Source organism: Chinchilla lanigera, unplaced genomic scaffold (assembly GCF_000276665.1).
Source record: "Chinchilla lanigera isolate Chin_1 unplaced genomic scaffold, ChiLan1.0 scaffold00065, whole genome shotgun sequence".
In the NCBI taxonomy this organism is placed as follows: domain Eukaryota; kingdom Metazoa; phylum Chordata; class Mammalia; order Rodentia; family Chinchillidae; genus Chinchilla; species Chinchilla lanigera.
In genome coordinates, this window is record NW_004955466.1 from 10423946 (window position 1) to 10434767 (window position 10822).

Genomic DNA, 10822 nt, shown 5'->3' on the forward strand with positions numbered 1-10822 from the left:
GATGACACAAAAACAACCCTAAGCACCTTTAGCTAGCTGCTTTTTCACAAAAGGGACAAAGATGGAGATAATAATATATAAGATGGAGAAAGATAGCTCTTTATTGAATGGTGCTGGGAAAACTGGTTATTCAGATGCAGAGAATGAATCTTGATCCATATCTCTGACCCTGTACTAAAATCAAATCGAAATGGATCAAGAACCCATTGATAAAAACAGAAAAGTGGAATCTACTGGAAGAAAACTTTAGGTAAAACTTTTTTTGGGGGGTTATTTGTTTTGTTTTATTTTGTTTTGTTTTGTTTTGTTTTGTGGCAGGACCTTACTCTGTAGTCCAAGCTGGCCTTGAAATCACTATGTAGTCCAGGCTGGCCTCTAACTCTCAACAATCCTCCTGACTCAGCCTCTCAAGTGCTGGGATTACAGGTGTGAGCCACCACGTAGATAAAGATGTGGTAAACAGAGACACAATTGCAAGAAATATAAAAAATCCACAAGTGGGATTATATTAAATTAAAAGCTTCTGCCCAGCAAAGGAAACAAACATCAGAATGAAGAGAATGGGGAACCTAAAGAATGGGGAAAATCTTTACCAGCTACTCACTGGACATAGGATTCACATCTAGAATACATAAAGGACTAAAAAATTAGACTGCCAAAAATAAAATACTTACTCAAAAAATGGACAATTCAAATGAATAGACACTTTGCACCATAAGAAATGCAAATGGCCAATAATTACACAAAAAATGTTTAGCGTTTTTAGCCATTAGCAAAACGAAAATTGAAACAACACTGAAATTCCTTTTTACTCTAGAAAGAATGGCAGTCATGAACTCAAAAACCAAGAAATGGTGGTGCCATTGCAAGGGAAAGGAAACTCTTCCATGCTTCCACGGGAATGTAAACTGGTACAGATCAGAATAGAGAGTTTTCTTCAAAACACTAAAAATAAAAATTCCTTCTGATTCAGCTACATCTTTCCTGGGTACCTCCTCAGGAAGCTAAAGATGTCCTGCTACAGTGATACATGCCTATATACGCCCATGTTTATAGTTGCACGACTCACAATAGCTAAGTCATGCATGTGGCTGATATGCTCACCAACAGGTAAGTGGATAAAGAAAATATGGTATTTACATACAATAGAGTACTACTGTTCTGCCATGAAGAAGGATAGTTTTGAGCCATTGAGAGGAAAACAGATAGATCTTGAGAGCATAATGCTAGGTGAAATAAATCAGTGATAAATATACATTACATGGTACCTGTAATATGAGAGACCCAAAATTCAAATCCATTAGAAAGCAAAATAAAGAGCTCTTTTAAGAAGAAAGAATATAGTCATGGTAGAGATGGGAGGGGAGATATAAGGAAGGGAGGACAGAAAATAAAAACGATCTTTATGCAATACATATATGTATCATACCCCCAAGCCAAATGTAATCATTATGTATTATAAATGTACTAATAAAAAAGAAGAAACCTAAAAAAAAAAAAGACATTGGACTGTATTTCCTTTTCTGCCATGTCTTTGTCTAATTGTGATATTAAGGAATATCAGCCTCATAGAATTGGGTTGTGAAGTGTTCCTGCATTTTCCATTGTTTCAAAGAGTTTGTGAATAATTCATGTTAATTCTTCTTTACATATTTTATAGAATTCACCACTGAATCCATCAGGGCTTAGGTTTTTCTTTGTAGGAAACTCTTTGAAGCTTGTTATAGTTTTCTACTTCTTGATTCAGTTTTGGTGGTTTGTTTTCTATATATTCATATGTTTAATTAAGGTTATATACTCTGTTGGCAAACAACTATTCAGAGTTATTGGGTTAGTTTTGATGTGTCAACTTCTATTCCTAATGTTAGTGACTTGAGACTTTTTCCTTTGGCCAATCTAGTTAAAGTTTTGTCAGTTTTGTTGATATTGTAAAATCTGTTTTCATTGACTTTTTCCTGTTTTTCTCATTTTCTATTTCATTTATGTCTGCTTCAGTCTGCATTATTTCCTCTCTTCAGCTTACTGAAGGTATAGTTTTCTCTTCATTTTCACAGCAAAACACTGTGAAAGGCCTGGCACAGATTTTGCATTCTTTCCCGTACTTTTCTTTGTCATTGTGATATACAAGTTTTCTCCAAGACACATCTGGCACAGAACTGGGAAGTCTACATCCTCCCAGTTCTGCCTGTTGTAGGTGTTGGAACCCAAAGAGGTCGCCATTTTGAAAGCATTGAGGGGTGAGGGGGGGATAGCAGTATGTTCTGACCTTATCTTCAATTTTAACCTTCTCATCAGCAGGAGATCTGGCCTTGCCAATTTTCTCCTGAGATTGCCACCTAAGGGCAGGAGACTTTGACTTCCTTGCTTGGTGTTGAGACTTTCTTTTTTTTTTGCAGGTTAGAAAAACAAGATTTGCATTTTATTTCCTTGCAAAAATCTTTACACATGCAGACAAACCAGTGTTAAGAAAGTATTCACCATCATTTAAACAAATAAACACTTAAATAGAACAATGTCTGTAATTTTTATTTGTATAAAAATAAGATACAGTTGTACAGAATTCACGTTCCAGTTTGTATAGCAATAAACGATACACAACTATAGTAAAGTACAATTGAACCTGACCATGGTTTTCAATTAGATACAGCTAGGGCATTTCAATGTGAAAAAAATTTTAACATAGTTTTTTTTCAAAAGAAAATGTCCTCAGTGTTTTTAGAGACCTAGAGGCTTTTAAGAAATCAAATCCCGGGGCTGGGGATTTAGCTCAGTGGCAAAAGCGCCTGCCTGGCATGCGCAAGGTCGTGAGTTCGGTTCCCGGTACCGGAGAAAAACCAAAAAAAAAGAAATCAAATCCTGGCGCCGGGCGTGGTGGTGCATGCCTGTAATCTCAGTACTTCGGAGGCTGAGGCAGGAGGATCCCTGTGAGTTTGAGGCCAGCCTGAGCTAAAAAGTGAGCTCAAGGCCAGCCTGAACTGCATAGTGAGACCCTGTCTCAAAAAGACAAAAAAACAAAAAACAAACGAACAAAAAAAGAAATCAAATCCTAATCAGTTGGCTTTTAATGGTTTGTGAGTCCATACATCATACTGTAGATACATAAAACCAGGAAGTGATGCAGGCTCCAAGGAAGAAAGTCAGCGCCTGTGCTTGCCATGTCCTGAGCGACTGCCACCATGGTGCCTGCCTTTGTGGGATCTCTCAAAGGACCGAGATCTTTCACGCCTGTCCCTGTCATGTCCCCTTTCATGCCTGTGTTTCTTGGCAGCATCTGAGCGATCCCGAGACTTGCTCTGAGATCGAGAACGGGACCTTTTCCTTTTATGACCATGTCTATTTGAACTTTTCATATCATCTCTGGCATACTCGGCCTTAAGGTGAGGAGAACCATGATTACGATGTCTTCGAGGGCTGTCACTGTGACTGCGGGACCTGCTTCTTGATCTTGAGGTGTATGTTCCAGATCGATGCCGCCTATTATTGTAACGTCTTCTTGGAGTATGTGATCTAGAACGCGATTGTGTTCTTGACCTTGACCGACTTGCACTTCTACTGTTTCTACCTCTCTTGTGGTCTTTTCTTACACCATTGTAAGGGCTTTTGGAAGCCTGCTGTCTATCCTCAGGTTCTGTTTTGACTGTCTTCACATGGATGGAGACTGGAGACTTCTCTTCAGCCTTCACTCCTCCTGGGGATGATGGTTTAGAGACTGGAGAAAATCCACCAAGTGTTGAAAGGATGGGAGTTCCATCAGGATTCAATCCCTTTGCTTTTAATTTGGCTTCCTGCAAGGCTACTTTTCTCTTTTCTACTTCTTTTTCCAGCAATTCATAATTAGGCTTTTTTCTGGTATAAAGCCTAAGCGTCTCCATACAGATTTCCTGGATCTCCTCTTCTGTAGCACCAAAAAGAAGAAACCAATGGGGCCGAGTTGGCAATGGAATCTGAAGTGCTCTAGCTGCAAGGTAGATGCAAGCACATGCGACAGTCTCTGGTTGAAAGCGCACACAAACATTGGTTCGAAGACTGTCGTTCATATAATTCCAGGCAGTTTGAACCAGGGTTTGATTACGTTCACATTCTAAGACTTGTAAATACACAACAATGATCTTATGAGGGTGCTTGACATGAACACAAAACCCCAACTCCTTCAGCACCCTCCTCTCTGCCCTGATAACTTGGCGTTTGGTGTTCGTGTAGTTCTGATCAAGAATCAGGGGGCTTGGAGTCCTTTTTCCTCTTAACTGGTGGAGGTGATGAAATGCATTAATCACGTCTCTTATTCTTCTAGGTGCTTCTTCGATTTTGAATGCAAGAGTAATACAGGCCATGGCAACAATCTCGAAGCTGTGCTTCACGAAAGACTGGGAGTAGAAGAAGCGGTGAAACAACACCTGCCCCGTCGCCATCGCCACCTGCGGCAACCGAAGCAGGATGCCGGCGGCCTGGATGAGCTCGCAGCCCAGGATGCGCAGGTCCGTCTCGCTGGACAGGTCCAGCCCGTCCTCCATGGACGGGGTGAGCGACAGCCGCTCCTTGGGAATCAGCAAGTGGTCGATGGTGAGCGACACTTCCGAGTACAGGCTGTCACCGATCAGGATCCCTCCTGTCGTGGTCGTCGTCGTGGTGGTGGTGGTGGTGCCGGTGCCGGAGCTGGACCTGCCCTCACTCGGGGCGGCAGAGGCGGCGGCGGTAGAAGTCGGGTGAGGCCCGGACGCCATAGTCTCCGCGAGCTGCACGCACGCCAGACGCAGCTAGAACCGGGAGTGAAATTGAGAATTACTTCTTTTGGAGGGTCCTTTGGACTTCTTCCTCTCCTCTGACTTGCTCCTCCTTGTTTTCTCTTTAACTATTTCAATACCTCCCTTACTTTTCTTTGTATCCGACCTGTGTCTAGCCCATTCTTTGGATCTGCTTTTACTTCGTTTATCAGTCAGGGTTTAACTAGAGAAACAGATATAACACAAGATGTACAAATGTATAAGAAATTACAAGATGAGGGCGTGGTGGTGAACGCCTGTAATCCCAGCACTCGGGAGGCTGAGGCAGGAGAATCGTTGCTAGTTCAAGACCAGCCTGGGCTACAAAGTGAGCTCAAGGCCAGCCTGAACTGCACAGCCAGACCCTGTCTCAAAAAGAGAAAAATAAATGAATAAATAAATAAATAAAAAGAAATTACAAGATTGGCCTACGACGGTCAGCCAGAGAGTTGTATGAGGAAGCGTGCAGAAGGTGTCTGCACACTGAAGACCAAAGGAATCAGTCCAGGGTCTGGAGTTCACCGGAGAGTTCCGCGCAAGTCCTTATCAGGAGGCCAATGAGTCTGCAACAGAAGGCTGAAGGATTCAAGGCAGAAGCTGAAGAGTCTCCACTAGAAGCTAGGAGACAACGTCCAAACTGAAAGTGAAGACTGGAGCACCTCCAAAACGAATGGAAGTTCCTCTGTCCTTCATCTTCCTTTTATATCATCTAAATGATGCTCCACCCTAGGGTGGCTCCTCTACACCCTAGGGTGGCTCCTCTACACCCTAGGGTGTAGCATTCCTGAACCAATTGCTGAACCAAGTTTAGTTAAACTTCTAAACTTCTCAAGTTGACATAATCAATCAACCACTACACTTCATTTTTTTGTACTATTTTTATTGTCCACAACTTCAAGTTTCCCCTTTGTACTTGAAGATCTAGTACTGGACCTATTCCCGTTTCTCGCCTTTTCGTGAATCTCCCCTTCTTCTTCAGAGCCAGACTCATAACCTTGTAAAATGAGTCCCATCCCAGACTGGACCTTTCCTTCCATTAGCTCGTTGTCAAGTTCAGCTTTAATCAAGGCCTCTGTTTCTCCAGGTTCCAAGCATCAATAATTTCTTTTCTTTTGTGTTTCTTATGTTTATGCTTATGCTTATGTTTTTTATCCTTGTCTTCTTCTGAGGAATGTTTATGCTTCTTGTGTTTACTTCTGTGTTTATGTTTCTTTTTTTTTGTGATGACTGAGTTTATTTGGAGACTGATCTTCTGATACTTCTCCATTTTCTTCATTTATACTCTTTTCAGAATTATCAGCATCTTCCATCTCCAGCTGCTCCCGCAGTGCCTGGGTCTCCGCAGCGCACATCTTGAACTTCCTGACTTCGCGGTAGAGGGGGCAGCTCCCCGGAGGGTAGAACCTAAGGGAAGTGGAGGAAGGAGGGAAAGGAGCCATTGCGCACATGCACAGCGCACTAGCAAAGTGGTGGTCTGAGTCTGCGCTAAGAATCCAGACGTAAAGCCTTATTTCTGGGGGCGGGATGCAGAGCGTCCTGACGTAACTTCCGGTGTGGTGGGCAGTGCCTGCAGACACTAAGAGCCAGTGTTTGAGATCTGGTGACTGTTAGAATTAAGTGTTTAAGTTGGGAGTGGTGGCACATGCCTGGAATCCCCTCTTCAGAGTCTGAGGCAAGAGTTCAAGGCTAGCCTGGGCTACATAGTTAATTCAAGGCCCTTCTGAACTACACAGTGAGACCCTGTCTCAAAAAAAAAAAAGAAGAAGAAGAAAATAGAATTGAGCATTGAAGAACAAAAGGAAAAAAAGCACTTAAATGTCGTTCTATACAGTGTGTCAGGTCCCGAGAATGAGGTGCCCGCAGATGAAAAGAAAAAGTAAGATACACTGTAGTTTTAAATGTGAATAACCATTCACTTTATTGATTTGAGGGTTTTCTTCCTTTTTTAATGTAGGTGTTTATAGCAATGAATTTCTGTCTGGCCCTTCTTATGTGGTGTATTGTCTGAATGTTTATATCCTCCCAAATTCATACGTTGAAATTTTAACTCACACAGTGATGCAATTAGGAAGTGAGACCTTAGGTTATAAGTGCAGAGCCTTCATGACTGTGATTACTTTCCTTATAAAATAGACCCCAGAGGGCTGACTTATCTCTTCCACCAAATGAGAACAAGGCAAAATGTCTTGGAGCTAGAAGGTGGGCTGTCACTAAACACCAAATCTGCCAGTACCTTTATTTTTCCAGCACCATTTGTTTAAGAGGCCATCTTCTCTCCAGGATATGTTCTTGTCCCCTGTGTGAAAGTTAACCTCCTGAAGGTTCCTAGGCTTGTTTGTGCATCTTCTACTGTGTTCCATTGATCCAGTGGCTCTTTTTCATGCCAATATAATCCTGTTATTTCTTTGTAAATAACTTGAAATCTGGAATTATAATGTCTCCTTCTTTTCTCTTGTTGTCCGGAATTACTTTTGCTTTTCCAGGTTTCTTTGGGTTCCACCTACATTTCAGGATTTTTTTTCTAGTTCTGTGAAGAATGCCATTGGCATTTTGATTGGATTGCATTATAGCTATAGTGTACCTTTGGTAATATAGCATCTTGACAACTTTGTTTTGCCTATCCTGAAATAAGTGATGTCTTTCCATTTTCTGATGGCCCCTCAATCTCTTTTTTCAGGACAGGACTTTATAGTTTCTGTTATAGAGGTCTTTCACGTGCAGGTCTTTTCAGAAAGGCTCTGCACTTATAACCTAAGGTCTTGGTTGGGTTAATTCCTAAATATTTAATTTTTTGAAGCTATTATGAATAGGATTATTTTCCTAATTTCTTTCTTGATGAGTTTATTATGGTGTACAGGAATGCTCCTGATTTTTGTGTGTTTATTTTGTGTGCTGCTACTTTGCTCAATTTGTTTATTAGTCAAATTTTGATGCAATTTTTTGGGTCTTCTATGTAAAGGATCATGTCATCTGTAAATAAGGATAGGCTTTTTCCTTTCCTATACATATTCTTTTTCTTTCTTTCTCTTCTCTGATTGCTCTGGTTAAAAGTTTGACTATTTCATCAAACAGGAGTGGTGACGGTGGACAGCCTTCTCTTGTTGTAGGTTTTTCAGTTTTGAGCGTACTGTGTGGGACTATGGGGAAAGGAATGGGATTGGGATGTGCCAAAATGTCACAAAGTTTTCTGTTATTACAGTTATTAGGTTGTTTACTTTAATGTCCCTTGGATGGTTGAATATGTTTGGTTATTTGCTTGCGTTCTGGAAAAGTGAATTTTAACTTTTTGAAAGTGCTTTGATTGATTTTATAGAAAATTCTTTCTATGAAGGTCCTTGCTCCATCATTCTATAAATATTTACCCAGAATCTTAGCATTCGCAAGATTCCCAAGCATTTGTAGACACATAAAAGTTTTTAAAACTCTGGATGACATTTGTACATAAATTTTCTAGATGACTTCATTTGAAGTTATCAAGTGACTAGGCCTTTTCCAGCTAGTTAGTATATAGGAAATATCTAATTGTATATAGGTATTATACTTTACCTAAATTATATATAATTATACAGTGGACTCCTGAAATTCAAAAAGATACATTCCTAGAGCACCCACAAATTGTGAAAAGCCAGGAATTCAACCTGAAAGAGTTAACATAAACTCGAAGGTATGGTAGACATTGTGCAATGATAGGAAAATGCTCAAGGGCAAAGGCCAACTGGGATGTGGGAAAAGAGAAGGGAAAGAAGGAGAAATTTTGTATGTATGTATATACAGGATAGTTAACATAGTTGATCTACTGTCTTCTATTTCTTTGCTGAAAGAAACTATTAATGAGTCCTTGATTGATCAATATTGCTTGTCTGTATTTGTTTTCATGAAAAACCACTTTGAAGATATCAATATATAATACAACAAGCATTGTTAATTTCCTACCACTTTGTTTGTAACTCTGTATTGTCTGTATTGTTCTTCTGCTATTTTGTTAAAGGTTGCCCCTTCTGTTAATGTTTTCCTCCTTTCATTTTTAAAATAAAAAAAAAGAGCCATGAATTTCAGATGTGGCCAGAAAAATGCATAGAAATGCCTATTTCTTTTATAGTTTAAACCCTAAATATTCCATGTGTCCTGCAGTTATTTAATTTAATTTTATAAATTATTGTACTTATGCAGCCTTAGAAGATGCAGGGCAATTTGGCAGCATCTTAAGGATTTTAGGGATTTAAGAAGAACAAAACCAAGAACACCCGAGATAGCTACATGAGGTACAATAACCTGTTAGGAGGCAGGAATGCTAGTGCATCTGCCAGAGATGAGTTACAGGGTAGCAACCAATCAGTAGCAAGGAGAATTTGAAAATTTTCTTGGATTGGCCACTTACAAATCTCCTACCAACATGGTTGTTCTTCTGTCTTCTATTTCTATACTGAAAGAAACTGTCAATGAGTCTTTGGTTGACCAGTATTGCATGTTTATATCTGTTTTCACGAGAAGCCACTTTGAAGATATCAATATGTAATACAACCACCATTGTTAATTCCCTACCACTTTGTTTGTAACTCTTGTGTTGTCTGTATTGTGCTTGTGATATGTTGTAAAATGTTGTATGTCTGTTAATGTTTCCCTCCTTTTATCTTTAAAATAAAAAAAAAATCTCCTACCAAAAATTATTACAGTAAGAGGAGGACTTCTGGGAAGATGGTGAAGTGATAAGCAGCAACAAAGAAATCTCTCCAAGATTCGGAATCTAGACACTGGAAATAACAACTTGGGGAAGAAAAAAAGGAGGGAAGTGGATCCCTGGGACCCAGGAAGAATCTGAAAGGAAAATTGGAGCCCACAGAGAAATTGAAGAGACAGACATCAACACAAAAAAAGGAAGGGGAAATCTGCACTTTCTCCCTGGCTCCTGGCTGCTGATGTGAGAAATGAAAATCAAATCAACAAAGACACAGGGAAAGTGGGTGAATCTGGGGGCCTTCAGGGAGAAACACACCAATGGAATGGTGACTGAGCAGTGGATGCTGTGTGCTACAACTGTTGGTGAGTGACTGTCATTCTATCCAGTGTGTCAGATCCCATGAACAAGGTGCCCGCAGATGATAAGGAAAAGAAAGAGAGACAAAAAAAAACAAGAGAGGCAAAAATCTGGAATCAGGGGGCTTACAGCCTCTTGGACTACAGCCTTGAATACCAATTTCAGTCACCTTTTATTGAGCGAGAACCTAGGGCGTAGCTAGTACTAATGGGCGGATACCAAACGTTTTAGCAAGGATAATCAAAGGATTATCCTTTTCCACATGTAATCCAAGACACGCCTGTAATCCCAGCACCCAAGACAAGCCTATAATCCCAGCACTCAAGAGGCTGAGACAGGAGGATCATAAACTCAAGTTTAAACAAATCATTGTGTCCTGATGCATTCTAATCAAAGAATGTCCTTCTCCACAAGTGACTCCAGTCCAAGAGACTGCAGTGTCCCCTGGAGGGAGTGGTTGGTCTGACACCATTTTCAGGAGGGGCCAACTGAGACTCAGAGCAGCTGTCAGTTGGCTACATCTCAGGGATCTCAGTGTTAAAACCCTACAGTGACTGGTTGAGGCACAACCATGGGAGATGTCCAGGATCAGAAAGCTATATAGTCAGACCAGCAAGAGACACCCAGAAGGGTATAAACAAAACAACACTGGCCCCAACCCCATGACCAGAGGCCAGAATCAGCATAAACTTCTGTGGATTTGAAAGTACCAGAACTGGTACCCCATTCCAAACCCATTTCAGGCTTACTGAGATCAGCCAGAACAGAATCACACTCTGAATTGGACACTATCACAGAAGTGTAGACTTTGGAAGATAACATGGTATCACAAAGAAAGTTTCTTCTTTTTCTTTCTTTCTTTCTTTCTTTCTTTCTTTCTTTCTTTCTTTCTTTCTTTCTTTCTTGTTTTTCATCAGTTGTGAGCCTTTTGTTGTTTTATTCATTCAAGTTTTTTCCTCCTTTTTTTGAATGTTTGTTTTGTTTTTTCTGTGAGTATGAACATTGTTTTAGATTTTTTGTTTTGTTT

General features: G+C 40.3%; 1 pseudogene; it reads right to left on the reverse strand.

Moving 5' to 3' along the window:
* Nucleotides 1-3110: 3110 nt before the first annotated feature.
* Nucleotides 3111-4721, reverse strand: LOC102022799 (annotated as a pseudogene).
* Nucleotides 4722-10822: the final 6101 nt, after the last annotated feature.